Raw genomic sequence first — 16,669 nt, forward strand, 5'->3', positions numbered from 1 at the left:
AAGACTGAGAAGCGTGTTCAAATAAAATAGGTGTAGTTTTTGGTAAAACCAGAACAGCGCAAACATGGAAAATGAAGATCTTCAAATTGAAGCTCTTCATTGTAATATTAGATAAGAAACCCAGAAGGAACAAACTTTCAACAATCCATTCAAGAGCTTAGAGAAAGAAGAAAAATAGTTGTTTGTAGTGGAGAAAGTTCAAACTCTGAAAAATCTTCACTCTTCTTCTTCTTCATTGCTTTTCTCTTCCTCTCTTTCTCTATGTGTGTTTCTACTTTGTCTACTCTCCTCTTTCCTCGTTCCACTAATCTACCCTTTGAACTGAAAACCCATCTATATCAATTTTTTTTCTAAACCCAGAAGTTCACTAGCAAACAAATGATCCATCACAGGATCAGCAGGAGGTAACCCCGCCGCCCCAGCACCACCACCGCCACTATCGAAAAGTCCTTGCATCCTCTTCAGGTAAAGCCAGTACTTCTGGAGATGACTTGTGATGTTCTCTGTAAATGAACCAAATATGTAGCTATGAAGTCGTCTGTGAAGTTTCAGGCGTACGGGAGAGAGAGATAGAGGAGATTGGTTAAGAGTGGAAAGTAAGAGAGAGAGAAGAAGAAGAAGGGAGTGGACGGAGCAGAAGAGAGAGGGGAAGAAAGTGGGAACACGGAAGAGAAGAAATGAAAATCTAAGGAGCAGATGGCGGGAGAGAGAAGCGGAAACAAGAAAAAAAAAAGTAGACATGCGTCATACATGCAAAATAGGAGAGAGAAATGGTGAGAGGAGAGAGGCATTTGTCCCTCATACAATGGAGAAGATGTTCAACTAAAGTGTTGAACAGTAAGATTTCAAATAGTGAAAGGGGAGAGCACCCCTGTTGCTTTAATATATATACTAGCGAGGGGCGCTCGAATAAGTGGGAGAATAAAAAAAGAACAATAGAAGTTGTAGTTGTGGGATCCGAATCCAGGTCTCTAATGTAAGGAACCAACTAATCTATGAAAAATATATATTACATAACAAAGAGAAGAAATACAAATTTTATATGCATGAGTACATAAATGATCTTACAAAGTTATTAGACATATAATTCCTAAAAGAAATTATATGTATCATAATGGAACCATCTTACAAACAAAGTCATCAAACATGCTATTCATCTTGTGAACCAACAAGTTTTGTGGAATAAGCCACCTCTACTGCACATAATTAAATATGCTGCAAATAAAAAAACTAAGGTCAGATGAAACAAGAGCCAAAAAAAACAAAAAAAAAATCACAATGGAACGTTTATTTATGCCCTTTACAAATTACTCCTATGAGTTCTACCCGTCCAGTTATTAAATCAAAGTCGTACACTTGGATGGGGTAAACATAAAAAGCCCTGCGTGGCTTCACGTGGAAGAAACACGTGCCAGCGAGATTTGACCCAATAGCTCAGAAATGGTATATTTTCAGTTTTTTTCTTTTTTAATCGATGAATTTTTTAAGGTCTGGTTGATATTGGAAGGGAAAAAAAGGGAAAAGCAGAGTTGACCATTTACATTGCCCAAGAAAAATTCAGGACTCAAAAAGGAAAATGCCGCTCCTTAAGTTCGTCTAATGTTGTATTAAAAATGTTAGATCAGCATAGAAGGCAATGCATGCCAGTAAAAAGACTGTAGGTAGATCAAATGGACACTTGCATAATTTCTTACCATGTCTTGCCAATGGTGGTATATCCCAATAATGTCTCACTTCTTCCACTCCTTCAAGTCGAAGATGTTCATTCCAAATGTCCACCCACAAGCATTTGGATCAAAATTCTCAGATATTTTTGGGTTAGAGAAGTTTAGATACTTATCAAACGGATGAAAGCTCTCTTTACAGGTCTCCACTGCACCATTAACCATTCCATGCAGGTCGACAGACCAAAGAGGTGTCAAATCCTTCTGAACTACAATATCATCATCCAAAAACAAAATCTTCTCCAATTTTGGGTAAACTTCAGCAAGGTAAAACCTTAGATGGTTCAACATAGACAAGTATTTAGGGTTCCTGTACTTGAGATTATCAGATCCATCAGAAAGGGAAGATGGATGATTTGCCTTGAAATAATATTCCTTGATTCGTGCAGATTCAAGTTGGCGAAGAACTGAACAGTAAGAAGAATTTAGCCACTTAAAATCACCAATGTTCTCAACTTGGATTGTAGCACCTGCAGGAGAGTTAACAAGGAACCACATCTTCATGGCTGCAAAGTTCAGTCTATCTGTGACCATATGGAAAACATGTTTCTCTGGTTCTTTTGCATGTAGAAAGGTAGAATTGACAACCACAGATGTGGCGAGAACATTATCAGAGAATATGGCATAATGGTATAGAGAAGGATTTTCCAGTTTTTCTATGTTAACGATTTCTTTATTTCTGTGATTCTGCATGAGATAGTCTGTTATGAGCTGCAATGGGAGGCAATGCAATGGTTTAGGTACAATCTTTGCAGCTAGCTGGATCAAGAAGGCACTTTTCTTCTTCAGTGCATTGATACTCTCCTCAGTTGATTGAAGCATGGCCCTTAACTTCCTTGCTACTACAACACAATTGTATAACTGGTCATTTGCCGTGGATAAGACATGACCGCATATCTTTTGCTCGATCAAGTGCACTGAACATATGAGAGAGAGAGAGAGAGCATGAACACCAAGAAACTTAAATGTTAACTACTATGTGATAACCTTTTCAAGGTTTAATTGGAGATACCTCGGATGTAACTCAGCATCAGAATTTGCTTCTCCAATAGCACATTGATTGTCTTTGATGTGTTTTATCAAGGATTCAGAGACCATGATCTTTCTTGGACAAAGCAACGCTTGCATATGCTTTTTCCATTCCATTATGATCTGATCCCTCATAAGCTTCAAGGTGGAGTCAGAATTTGGACATTCGTATTCTCTCCTCCATATACTGTACCTTCCCTTGACTGTAGTGTTGAGCTGTTTGGATTGTTCAATTGCTGCTGCTTGCATTTGCTTTTCAGATTCTTTGTTCTGGTGGATGAGCTCTGCAATTCGAAGTTCCCTCCTTGCCCGTCGCACTTTCTGCAAAACTAAAAAACATGACCACCCTGAATCCATTGTCCTAAAGATATTTAGAATTTGTGATTAGAAGAATTTGACAGTTCACTTGTCGCTGGAGCTTTATTGGGATCATTGTGATAGTTGGTTGATACTGCATACCTCCATCCTTGAATTGATGTTCATCAGTAGAAAGCTCACTTCTATCATCCATTCCACTCATCACATATTGAAATGAATCTTCTCTTGCCTGAAGAAAGCAGTAAGATGGAAACAAATAGCACGGTTATTAATACAGAAGGAAAAGGTAGTCAAATCAAAATTTTAGACATATATTCTGGACATTACAACCTATTATATTTTAATTGGTAGACCTATTTAATGTATACAAGGATGACATGACCATTCTAGAGAGTCCATAGAAAGGAGACCAGTGGATTTGTCAAGCATTCACTTCTGTACTAGAGCTTCCCAAAGTAACATTATCTTTCCAGAGTTCTCATTTTTCAATTCTAAGAAATGCCTACAACAAAAGGCTTATTTTGGACATTTGGAAACTGGCAAAAGCTTCATGGGTAAAAGTTGCTCCATGAATAGCAGAATTCAACAAGTACATGTGAGGCACATTCAAACAAATGGCAGTTCAAGGTCTTATAACTAATGCACCTGAACTGATCAATGGTCTCTACATGATATCATAAATGAATCAATTCTAAAAAATTGAGGGTACATACAGTATTTTAAAAGGTGCACCTGGGTTCACAAGCAAGGCTCATTGTTAGGTGCACTTTGTCAGACTTGTTGCTATGTTCTTTTTAATCAGTAAGAGTAAAGTTTTGTTATAGGGAAAAAAAGGAACAGAAAGTACAAAGTTCAAAGAACAACCAACAACCATGGAAAAAAACCATGAAAAATTAGGGCAGGGCCCTTGGCTGCTCCCCACCTACAATTTAAATGTATGTAATAGACTACAGCATTCTTTTTCTTTTGGATTGTTAATCATTGGATCTTTATTGGTATTGAAAAAAGAATGTATAGGCAATCAGCAACTAAGGATCCATTGTTGAGCTAGCCTAAGCTACCCAGTCCCTAAAGAGTCGGTCAAACAACTAAAATGAGAAAGGTCCACAATAAACACACCACCACTCAAACACATCAATAGTAAGGCAAACACAACTAGAATGAGAAACATGCGCATTGTGCAATTACAGAACAACAATTCGTTTATTCAAATTTGTAATTTTTTCCCTAACAAAAATACTCTAGGTTTTGAGCTGTGGAGGAAGAATAAAAAGAGTACTGCAAAAAGCTTTTAAAATAGTCTAGAAACAGGAAGGTATTGCCCACTTCATGTCAGTAAACAATAGCCACTGGACACTAAAATGGCTAACATGAAACCTTTCTGTTGCCGGAGGGGCCAATATCCTTTGAGTTCCCTTTGACTGAAAGAGCATACGAAGAAAAAAAAAGAGTATATTACAAAGATTAGCAGGTTTAAATCTCTCCAAAAATATGTATATAAATCTGTAAAATATACTCCTTGTATATGTGCAATAATAGACATGTTTCTGAGTGGTCTTACGTTCTTGCTGCCAGATGCCTTCAAGGGGATCAAGCAGATTGGCGTCATTGGGTGGGGGTCTCAGGGGCCTGCCCAAGCTCAGAACTTGAGAGATTCTCTTGCAGTAGCAAAATCCGACATTGTGGTCAAGATTGGTCTGAGGAAGGGCTCACGTTCCTTTGAGGAAGCTCGTGCTGCTGGTTTTACCGAAGAAAGTGGTACCCTGGGTGATATATGGGAAACTATTTCTGGCAGTGATCTGGTGTTGCTATTGACTTCCGATGCAGCACAAGCAGATAATTATCAGAAAGCATTCTCTCACATGAAGCCAAACACCATACTTGGGCTTTCTCATGGATTTCTTCCTGGACATTTACAGTCATTAGGGCTTGATTTCCCTAAGAACATTAGTGTTATCGCTGTATGCCCCAAGGGAATAGGCCCCTCTGTGAGAAGATTGTATGTCCAAGGCAAAGAGATAAACCAACTAGAGAGAGAAATTACCGCGACGTTGGGTCTGGCATGGCTGAACTACGTGCAAACCAGCTAGAGACTAGTATGATGGCTGGAACTACCACCAAATAGGGGACGGTGGGTCTGGCTTCCTTCTGGGCTGATCTACCGCCGGTTCGAGTGTTCGACGGTTGAGACAGAAAAACAGGGGGAAGAGGGGATGGTCTGATCTGCAACCGATGTAGACGAAACAGAAGCCAAGCAGAGGAGAAACCTTGAAGAAGAAGCCACGGAAGTCCCCGGTTTTTCAGAGCAAGTGGTGAGAGGGAGAGGGCGGGAAGATGGACATGGAAGCTGGGAGAGAAAGAAAAGTGTGTCGAAACAAGAGAGAGGAGTAGTGAGACGAAATGGTGAGAGGAAGATGGGGAGAGCGGGAAAAAAGTTCTGGAAACATGAGTAAACACGAGTCGTACGTGCGAAATAGAGGGAGAGACAAGTGGTTCTATGGGCGCTTTCTAGCCTTCGCTTGGCGTGCAAACCCTATTGGGGCGAAGTAAGGAGTGATTTGTCCAAGAAATCACCCTAACTCTCCTAAGCTCTTCGCTTGATCGAAAATTCAATGCCTTTTCATTAATTCGTGGCTCCTTAAATAGGAGATTACAGAAGGAAATTCCTAATTAAACTCAAATTCCAACTTAAAATCAAACTCATAATGGTAACTCAACTCCTATTTAAGATAAGATAAGATAAGATAGAGTAGCTGGCGGCGATTTGGCGAGAAGAGATAACTGTGGACCCACCCTGATGAGCTATCGTGTGGGTCTCGCTCTACTACTGCTGCAGGGTGGCGTGCGCGTCTCACAGTGCTGTTGCCGTGAGGCGCGTGCCACTGTCAGGCGGTGCGTGCTGCGCGCTGCCAGGCGGTACGTGCTATTGTGCGGCGCTGTCAAGCGGTGCGTGCTGTTGCGCGACCTGCTGTGCGTGTCGCTGCCTGTGACTGCGCCGCAATGTGCCGTCAGGCAGTGTGTCCATAACATCACACCCCTCCTGGACAACGAGCTTGTCCTCAAGCTCGAGAGCTAGATAGGCACTGTGAAGGTCGGTCCAGGGAATCCAAGTGGCCTCCGCTGAGGGTAGTCCTTCCCATTCTACGAGAACCTCGAAGGTACCCTGATTGATGCGTGACCGGACAAGAGCTCGAGGGTGGAGGATGGGTCTGCCATCCTTTAGAGGGGGTAGAGAAGGCACGTGCTCAGGGGGAGTCCCTGTAAAAGGCTTCAGTAGGGACACATGGAAGACATCATGGATTCTGATGTGCTCCGGTAGCTCGAGTTAATAGGCAACCTTCCCGACCTGCCAGAGAACCTTGAAGGGCCCGTAAAATCTGGGGGCCAGCTTGGGGGAGCCTCGCCGCCTAAGGGAGAGCTAGCGGTACGGTTGGAGCTTCAGCCAAACGAACTGACCTGGCTCGAAGGTGACTTCGCGGCGGTGTTGATCGTAGGTTTGCTTCATACGCGCCTGCGCCTGCTACAAGTGTAGGGAGACTTCGGCCAGGAGGGCATTGCGGTCTCAAAGACTGTGATCTACTTCTTCCAACCGTGTGGAACCTAGTTCGTAAGATAAAAGATGGGGAGGGTCTCGGCCATACACAACTCGGAAAGGGGTCATGCCAAGGGAGGAGTGGTAGGACGTGTTGTAGTATTCGGCCCAAGGGAGACAATCTACCCAGCATCGTGGTTGGTCCCCTACGAAACAGCAGAGGTACATCTCTATGGTCCGGTTGACAACCTCCGTTTGCCCGTCCGTTTGTGGGTGGTAGGCGGATGAGAAAGCCTGGGTCATGCCCTGTAATCAGAACAACTCCTTCCAAAAGGTGCTGGTGAAGACTGCGTCCCTGTCGCTGACGATGGACTCTGGCAGCCCATGTAGGCGGAAGATGTGTGTTAAGAAGGCGTGGGTCACAGAGACTGCACTGTATGGGTGGGACAACGGGATGAAATGGGCATACTTGGAGAAGCGGTCCACCACCACGAATAAGACTGATTTCCCTCCGACTTTAGGCAAGCCTTCAATGAAGTCCATGGAGATATCGGCTCAGATCTGTGTTGGGAGTGAGAGGGGCTGCAGGAGGCCAGTCGGGTGTAAATTCTCCCATTTTTGTTGCTGACATGTAGAGCAGTTCTGGATGAAATCCCTAACTGAGTTGCGCATACCATACCAATGAAAATCGGTGCGGACGCGGTGCAATGTCTTCTGAACCCCTTCGTGGGTGGCGTTATGGATGCTGACGATGATGGCTGGAATCAATGGGCAATCTGTCAGGAGATATACCCTCCCTTTGTACAGCACAAGTCCCTCATGGATGGACCAGTTCGGGCTGGTTGTACCTGCCTGTAATTCTTGCACCCGATCCCTCCAAGTTGGTGATTGGGGCAGTACGCTCCTTAGGTTCTCCAATAGGGTAACGCGGGGCCGGGAGATCGCGCAAAAGTGGACCGTGTCTTCATCACGCCTTGATCGTGCATCGGCGGCCCGGTTTGAAGCCCCTGCCTTGTGGTCTACGCGGAAGTCAAACCCTAGCAGTTTACTTGCCTAGTGCTACTGGGGTGGAGTAGTAAGTCGCTGCTCTAGAAGGTACTTGAGGCTGTAATGGTCTGTCTTGACGACGAACGATCTGCCCTACAAATATGGCCTCCAGTGTTGGATGGCCTTAGCAAGCCCAATTAATTCACGCTTGTAGGCGGGTAGCTTTAGGTGCCGGTCTGCTAGCTTGCGGCTAAAGAAGGCTATGGGGTGCTCTTGCTGCTGCAGCACTGCGCCGATGCCTATGCCAGAAGCATCACACTCAACCGTAAACTCCTAATTAAAGTTTGGTAGCTTCAACACGGGGGTAGAGGAGAGTGCCTCTCTTAAGTTTGTGAAGGCGACGTCCACTGCTTCATCCCACTGGAATGCATTCTTCTTCAACACCTAGGTTAATGGGGCAGCCAGGAATCCGTAATCTCTTACAAACTTGCGGTAGTATCCCGTGAAACCTAAGAACCCGCGGAGAGCCCTAGTGGACTGAGGCTTGGGCCACTCCATAATGGCTTGAATCTTGGACTCATCTATCGAGACTCCTTCCCTGTTGATTATATGTCCTAGATAAAGGACCTGTTGCTCTCCGAAGGAACACTTGGTTCGTTTTAGGAAGAGCTTATGTTGGCGAAGCAGCTCCAGAACTGTCCGTAGGTGACGAACGTGCTCCACCCACGATGCACTGTAAATCAGGATGTCGTCAAAAAATACTAGGATGAACCTGTGGAGGTGGGGCCTAAATACCTCGTTCATCAAGGCTTGAAATGTGGATGGAGCGTTTGTGAGACCAAAAGGCATGACCAAGAATTCAAAGTGGCTGTGATGCGTTCGGAAGGTTGTTTTCTTCACATCTTATGGGGCCATTCGAACCTGGAAGTAGCCTGACCTGAGATCCAGCTTAGAGAAATATTGAGACCCGTGGAGCTCATCTAGCAGTTCGTCCACCACCGGAATCGGGAACTTGTCCTTGACGGTCCTATTGTTGAGCTCCCGATAGTCTACATAGAACCTCCAAGTGCTGTCCTGTTTTGGCACCAGCAAGACTGGCGAAGAGAATGGGGAGCGGCTTGGGCGGATGATACCCTGCTTCAGCATCTCTGTACACTGGTTCTCTATCTCATCCTTCTGAAGGTGTGGGTAGCGATACGGCCGAACGACCACAGGTCCAGTCCTTGGCATTAATGGTATCCGATGGTCACACAATCGAACAGGGGGAAGGCCCTTGGGTTCTGAGAACACGTCTGGAAAATCGGCCAGAAGTTTCTCCATCTCAGCAGTGTGCAAGGCGTTGCCATGGAGAGTATGTACTTGTGGTCTTTTTGCTCTCATCTTGGTCCCTTTCCAGGTGACTTGTTTTCCATGTAGGTTAAACGTCATGGTCAAGGCACTGAAGTCCCATAGGATAGGGCCGAGGGTGATGAGCCACTTGATTCCCAATACTATATCAAACTCGTCTAGGGGCAATACAAACAGGTCAGCGAGGAATGGTTCAGAATCCACCTGTATTTGGATGTTTCGGTAGATCCCTGGGCTGTGAACTCTCTCCTCATTTGCTACGGCTATCTGAAGCTGTGGTCTGTCTTCCACCGGTAGTTTCAGTTGGAGCGTCGCTTTCTTGCTGATGAAATTATGCGTGCTCCCTGAGTCCACCAGAACCCGTACCTGTTTTCCTACTACTTGGGCCTGCAGCCGCATGGTTTGAGAGTTTTGAATTCCAGTGATGGCGTGAAGGGAGATCTCGGGTTCTAGAGTTGTCTGCTCCTCTTCTTCCTCCTCCAGTTCATCTACCAGGAGGCAGAACAACCGCTTGCAGTGGTGGCCGACAGAGTACAGTTCGTCACAGTTAAAGCAATGGCCCTTGGCTTGGCATTCTGCCATCTCAGCTCTGGATAGGCGTCTGATGGGAGGTGTCGTCGTGCTGCTCCCTATGTTGGTTGCAGATCGGGGAGGGTTACTGGTGAAAGGTGAAGGGATGAGAGATCCATCCTATGGACGCCCAAAGATTGCAGAATAAGGGGCGAATTTCAAAAATTTTATCTCTCCCTTCAACTGGGAATCGTATTCCCTATTTAGAAAATCATATTTTCAAGGATCAATCTTGAACCATAAACTGAACCAAATCTGAACCAAAAGGAGTGGGAGAGGATTATACCTGATACGGAGAAATACTATCTCCCAATGGAGGTATTCACGCCCAAGGAAGGATCCAAAAACTGCTCCCACTGAAGATGGCGCAGTGAAGGATGGAGCAGAATCAGCAATGTTCTTTAAAAGAACTTGACCCTTCGCAAGAATCAACTGGACGGCTTGAGAGTACAGCTCCAACCAATCTTTTCCCAAAAGATTGAGATCAAGATCAAATCTTGATTGCTCCCAAGAACTGGAGATCGAACTGAAGGAATGGCAATGGCAGGAAGGTGGCGGCAGGAGAGAATTCGCAGTATGCAGGAAATCTCTCAATCTCTCTTTCTTTAAGAGAAGAATGATGTTGATGATGTAAAAGGCTGCCGCCCCCTTCCCCTTTTATAATCTCAAAGGGATCAACTCCTAATCAGATTAGGAGTTGCTAATCCAAATCATATTTGGGTTTGAAGTCCCTTAGTGATAAGGGATAATCCTTATCTTATCTGCAAATCAGATCAGCTGTCTCCTAATCTAATTAGGAGGTTTCCATATCTAAATCTTATTTAGATCTTGGACTCTCTGAGTGGATAGGGTCTAAGCCCAATCCTTTTAGCTGACCCTCTTTAGAATTCGCCCCCTTTAAATGACTGATCAAATCAGCCCAGTTCGAAATGGGCTTAAGGCCCATTTAAGGTTATGTACTCAAAAGGCTTCCAAATTGCTGCCCAGTTGGGCTTCCTTGTATGGCGTGGGACCCAAGCATTGATCTACACATCAGCCACATGGGTTCGGCCCAGCCTTTGTTATAAGGCCGGGCCGAATACACTGTTAATGACAGTGCACCCCCTGAAACCCATCAAATGGGCTCTATGGGCCCAACACTTACACTAAGTGGTCCCTGGGCCAAGCCACCTTGTAACACCCAGGGACTGTGGGCAGATGCAAGATTAGCCCATCAGGTATTATCCTCAATGGTCTTACACTTAACCTCTCAGCCCATAATGATCATACACTGCCCGACAAGAGAGGACCTCTCCTTCGGCTGCAAGGAACAGTGTTGCACTCTCCACTTATATGGATCCCGGGAATTAAAACCTTCTTGCAAACAATTTAGAAACCATACATATATACTTTTATATCTTATAAAATATATTTTGCAAAACAAATCTCAATGGTTGAAATCGGCTGCCGGCAGTCTTGGTTTCCATCAGTGAGAGTGCATCCCCGATCATTACCTTTGTCCGACAAAGGGGCTGATCCTGTCACTATGATCACCCACTCAGATGAATTCTCGGACTGTCCCAACATACCCAGGTTTTGACCCCCTCTAAGGATCTCACTGATTGGTACATCAAAGACAGCCCAATCCGACACCTAGTGTAGTATCATAATCGAGTCTAGGGGTCAGGTGTAACTTTCCAGTTTTGCCCATCAATCTCCAAGGTCCAGGGCAATACTGGAAATCTGGTCCAGTTCAAAGATTCAATTAATCCTACACTGTATGTGCCTAGGGTCTCACCCTGGCAGCTGAGACAAGCCACCCCAACCGACTTGGTGGCACTACAGTGTCAGCCTTGTCAGGATAGGTCTCCCCAGACCGACCCACTGGCTGTGAACATTCTAAACTAACACGAGTCTCATTAAGTGTCCAGTTTAAGGGTATTACACAGAAACATACCAAGGGAACATGAATCAAATATGTATCTTTATTCATTTACAATAAACTCATAAAGTACATCATTCTGATTGAAGCTAAGGGCATACAAAACTGTCTAACAGGCTGTGGTTCCCTGTTGGCTGCCAGCGAAGGTCCTCCTCCAGCAGGCTTCGGGTTTGTCCAAGTCGTTGCTGGGCGTCCCATGCTGGACGGCCCTCTGCTAATCTGCAGTTTGCGCTCGAAGGCTCGGGCTAAATTCATTGCTGTGACCAGGTTAGGCGGGCTTTGCATCTCTACGTCAACTCGCAGCGGTTCGGATAGGGCAGCTGTGAACATATCCACCTGCTGGTCTGGGCGTACTGAAGAGGCTCTGGCGAGAAGGGTCTAAAACTGCCGTTGATATTCTGCTACGGTCCCTGTCTGCTTGAGGTTAATGAGTTCCCCCAAGGGGTTGCTTGTTAATGGGGGTCCGAATCGAAGGAGGCAGTACGACTTGAACTGCTCCCAACTAAGACCTGGTTCTTCCTGCTCTACTCGGTAGAACCAGAGCTGCGCTTCTTCGGTTAGGTGAAATGCGGCCAGGCTGACCTTGTCCTTCTCCTCCATGCGCTGATTACGGAAGAATTGCTCACAGCGGTACAGCCATCCCAGTGGGTCACCGCTGCAGCTGTAGGAGGGAAACTCCAGATGACTGTATTTGGGTATGACCGCTGCAGCTGGGGTGGTGTCTTGTCGTTCACCGGAGCCTTCGGCCCGTTCTGGGCGGCGGCTGTGGTTGGTGGCCGCCTCTTCAGGACTCCTTTCTCTGGTGGCGAAGTATAACTCTAGTAAGCGCCGAAGTTCCCTGACATCCTCCTTGACTTCTCTTACTTCTGCGTGATTTTCCACGAGTCGGTGTTCAAGTTCGTGGACCTTGGATGATAACTGCTCCATGTCGCCCATGACTCTAGGCTCTGATACCAAAATGTTATGGGCCCGCGCGTAGGATCTCGTCACGGAGCGGTCCACGGGGAAAACTCCTAGCCTTCCCTTGCCCTTCCCTCCCCTGGCATGCAGACCCTATTGTGGCGAACTAAGGGGTGATTTGTCCAAGAGATCACCCTAACTCTCCTAAGCTCTTCTCTTGATCGAAAATTCAATGCCTTTCCATTAATTCGTGGCTCCTTAAATAGGAGATTACAGAAGGAAATTCCTAATTAAACTCAAACTCCAACTTGAAATCAAACTCCTAATTACCTACTCCTAATGGTAACACAACTCCTATTTAAGATAAGATAAGATAAGATGGAGTAGCTGGCGGCGATTTGGCTAGAAGAGATAAGTGTGGACCCACCCTGATCAGCTGTCGTGTGGGTCCCACTCTACTGCTGCTATCGGGCGTGTGCGTCTCACAGTGCTGCTGCCGTGTGGCGCGTGCCGCTGTCGGGCGGTGCGAGTTGCGCGCTGCCAGGCGGTACGTGCTGCTGTGCGGCGCTACCGAGCGGTGCGTGCTGCTGCGCGGCCTGATGTGCGTGCCGCTACCTGTGACTGCGCCGCAATGTACCGTCAGGCGGTGTGTCCATAACATTCTAATTCTCCTGCAAACTAAGTGTTCAATCAATATCACCCCCTTCGCTTTAATGTATATATTAGCTAAAATTCAAAACTTACATGTCAATGGCTACCTTTCCTTGATTGAAAGAGTAGGAAGAAATCGCCAAAGATGAAGAAAACTAAAAGGAAAAACAAAGTCAATAGAATTCCTTGAACCCTTGTGCTGTGTTCCTTCTACTCTTTGAACCCTGCCTGCTGCTCAACATGGCTTACGTCGGGTGGTGAGTGGTCGCGTTGTTGGGTTGGAAGTTAAACATATAGCTGTCAACTATTGTTTCCTTCCTCACTGTGTCTATCTATGAAAGTTAGATGGACATGGACATTAATTGTTTACTGTTCCTTTAGGGTCTGTTCCCCTTCCACTCGAGGATGATATGATTTTGTTTTCTCAATTCCGATTTCCTGTTTGGTTTCGTCTTGTGTATGGACTATGGACTTTCAAGTATCCCCAAAGAAGAAAAAAGGTCTAACTTAAAGGCCTACCTAAATGGGTGTTCATAGATACTTTAGATTAAGGGTGTAAATGCTGGTTCATTGTAAATATATGCCTTACAAATAGAATGACTAAAATGAAAGCCAAAAGGATGACTATCTAAGCTATATAAAGAGCTGAATTTGAGCTAAAATGAAAGTCCAAATAATGAGGGCATTGTCTCAACTTCAAGAACCCTTTTTTTCAAAATTATTCATAAGAATCAAAAGTGGACATCTGCACGTGAGAGCATTAATCTATTTGTACGAATAGATTCCATTTAGTACAAGGAAAAACCACTAATCCCGTAATAAATGTGGTTTGGAGTAACGTCAAATTCATTGTTTTCCGAAAAAACAGTGCATTACTGTTAGCGGAGCAATGATATGACATCGTCTTGGACATGGGATAAATATAAACCATGTTGAAAATATTGATGCCAGCACTGATACCAAAGGAAACCAGTACTGTTTTTTCTTAAAACCTAACAGCCTATGTAATAGCATCGTTTTTCTTAGAAAACGGTATGATATTCTCAACATCGACACCAAACACTTTTCCTAAAACGAGAAAAATCCACGCAGTGACTGCTTTGCCATGTTAGGCAAGAGTTTGCAAGTTGCAGTACTTCTTTGCCGTTTCCAAGCCCCATCTTAAACAAAGACAAGGGAGTGCTGTAACCATGAACAGGTCAGCCATGTGGGAGGGCGTTCACTTCCAATAACAAATGATGAAATGAATACGTTTTCTGTTCAGAGTGTGGATCCCATCCACAATTCTGCATTGTTAATGGCTGAAGCTTGAAGAAGGGTCATTTAGAGTCCATGGTCAGTTCCCACTCCATTTTGTTCACTATAAATCTTTTTTTTTTAATTAAAAAATAAAATATTACTTTAACAGAAGTTTTACCGTTTGGTTTCACTGCATCCATGTGAGTGCACGTGGGGTTCACACTCTGAACACAAGACGTATTCATTTATTAATGGAAGGAAGTGCACCCCTGCCCACATACTTTGAGTATAGGATATCCGGACTCCACAGACATGCCCACACACACACAGATGGCAAGGCAGATCAGTCAAGCATTTCCCATGAACGGTGGAGACGGCCCCTAGAGCTATGCCCACAATTCGAGCTATCAGGCAATCCTCCGCAAAGAGCTAGCTTTACTTTCTAATTTTACAGTAGAGTTTTTCTCATCAAGAATTCATGTATGTTCTAGTCCTTCTGGCTATTAATGAAGAGTACTGAATGGGCTTTCAATCGATCTCAATCACAATAAAGCTTCAACAGAGCTGTTTAGTGTCAAGTATTTCTTTTTCACTATAACAACTTATATTTCTTCTGCTTTTACAGAAAGAGGGAGTGGATAAGGCCAAGGCGAAGATTGAAGCAGCAGTTGCTGAGAAGCTTGACATCAAACATCTCCCTTGTTCTTCCAACACTTTCACAATCGCTGATTTGGGCTGCTCGGTTGGACCCAACACCTTCATCGCAGTGCAGAACATAATAGAAGCTGTGGTGCTCAAGTACAACTCTCATGGAGTTTTCAGTTCTGATCTTCCTGAATTTCTAGTGCTATTCATTGACCACTCCAATGATTTCAACAAACTTTTCAAATCCCTTGTTCCCGAACGGCCCTACTTTGCAGCCGGAGTGCCAGGTTCCTTTCATGGCCGGCTGTTTCTCAAGGCTTCCCTCCATTTTGTACACTCCTCATACGCACTCCATTGGCTCTCTGCAGTCCCACCGGAAGTGGTGGACAAAAACCTCTCCGGCATGGAATAAAGGAAGGATCCATTGTGCAACTGCCCCTAATGAAGTCCTAGAGGCTTATTCAGCTCAATTCTCCAAGGATATACAGTCCTTTCTTGATGCTAGGGCCCAAGAGATGGTCTCTGGAGGCTTGATGACCATTATAATCCCTACCATTCCAAATGAAACCCCAATGTCTCAATCCACTTTTGCTGCATGGGTAGACTTCTTGGGATCTTGCTTACTGGATATGGCCAAGATGGTAAGGGATCATCAACCCATTTTGCCACAATTGCTCAAATACTTTTTTCACATATTTTGGCGGTGTTATACGGAAAGATTGAAAACACTGAATTTTGGGAAGCTTTAAATGAAGTTTTTTGATTTTCTAAACATGTTTTTAAAAGCTTGATAAACCAAGCCGCTTATCGAATGAACTTCATCTTTAAAGACAATACCTTAAAAATTCAATGTCTTTTAGCCATCTGAACTGCTGGAAAATCTTCAAAAAGATTTGCCAAATGGCACCTAACACTTCTTGTCAAAAATCTTTTAGGATGAATTTTGCTTTTTTCTATTTCATTGCCCTAATAGTGAAATTGAATTTTCAATGGCAATGGCATTAAAGATGCATCATATCCAACTTATCCCAAGAAGATAAGAAGTGCAGTTGTATGAGATATAGCTAGCCCAGTCTGGATGGTTGGACGGATTAGATCACTCCAATTAATTAATCTTCACCCATTTAGCCAATATTGACGATGAGAATCAATACATGCGGCCAGTCAACTATGCATTTCTTATAATTTGAGTCATTTTTGTGAATGTTTGATTTTGTTGAAAGGGATTAGTGAGTGAAGATAAAGTGGACTCCTTCAATTTGCCCATCTACCCCACATCGCCCAAGCAGTTGGAAGCATTGATAGAAAGAAATGGGTGTTTCAGCGTTGAAGGAATGGAGACACTGGATCGTCCCATGAATCATGATGCTGCATATAAAGCCAAGCTTTTCGTGTCACACATGAGAGCTGCTCTGGATGGACCCATCAGACAACACTTCGGGCCTGAGATCGTAGATAAGCTATTCGACCGAATTGCTGAGAAATCCGCCAAGTCTTCCATTTTCATCAACTATAACGAATTGGCTGTTGACTCGCTTGTTATTTTGAAGCGGAAGCTCGATTAATTGACTTGAGGTTGTGGATGCTCTTTGGCCTTAATAAATCAGCCTTTCGAACTAAGTACTAAAAAGAATTTTCCAAAATGGGACGAAGTTTGCTTAGCTTCCGTTTCTTCTGTAGATCTTCACGATCCCTCCTAGTGTCAGAAATGTCGGTGTTTAATTTACATGTTAGTGCAAATGGTTTTGATGCAAATTATGATTTATTTTTATTTCAAAATTTAGGGATAATAGCAAGACAACTTTT

General features: G+C 44.3%; 2 pseudogenes across 2 annotated transcripts; one reads left to right on the top strand and one right to left on the bottom strand.

The window, feature by feature from the left end:
- Positions 1-1,616: 1,616 nt before the first annotated feature.
- Positions 1,617-4,766, bottom strand: LOC104591355 (putative galacturonosyltransferase 3 pseudogene; annotated as a pseudogene). The gene is made up of 5 exons (XR_016077667.1): positions 4,633-4,766; positions 4,449-4,492; positions 3,213-3,300; positions 2,737-3,082; positions 1,617-2,641 (listed from the first exon to the last, which is right to left on the bottom strand). The product of XR_016077667.1 is annotated as a putative galacturonosyltransferase 3 pseudogene (transcript).
- Positions 4,767-14,563: 9,797 nt separating this feature from the next.
- Positions 14,564-16,618, top strand: LOC104591356 (loganic acid O-methyltransferase-like; annotated as a pseudogene). Its single transcript, XR_016077399.1, has 3 exons — positions 14,564-14,629; positions 14,844-15,504; positions 16,087-16,618. The product of XR_016077399.1 is annotated as a loganic acid O-methyltransferase-like (transcript).
- Positions 16,619-16,669: the final 51 nt, after the last annotated feature.

Source organism: Nelumbo nucifera, chromosome 6, assembly GCF_055504915.1.
Source record: "Nelumbo nucifera cultivar China Antique chromosome 6, China Antique-T2T, whole genome shotgun sequence".
Taxonomy (NCBI): Eukaryota; Viridiplantae; Streptophyta; class Magnoliopsida; order Proteales; family Nelumbonaceae; genus Nelumbo; species Nelumbo nucifera.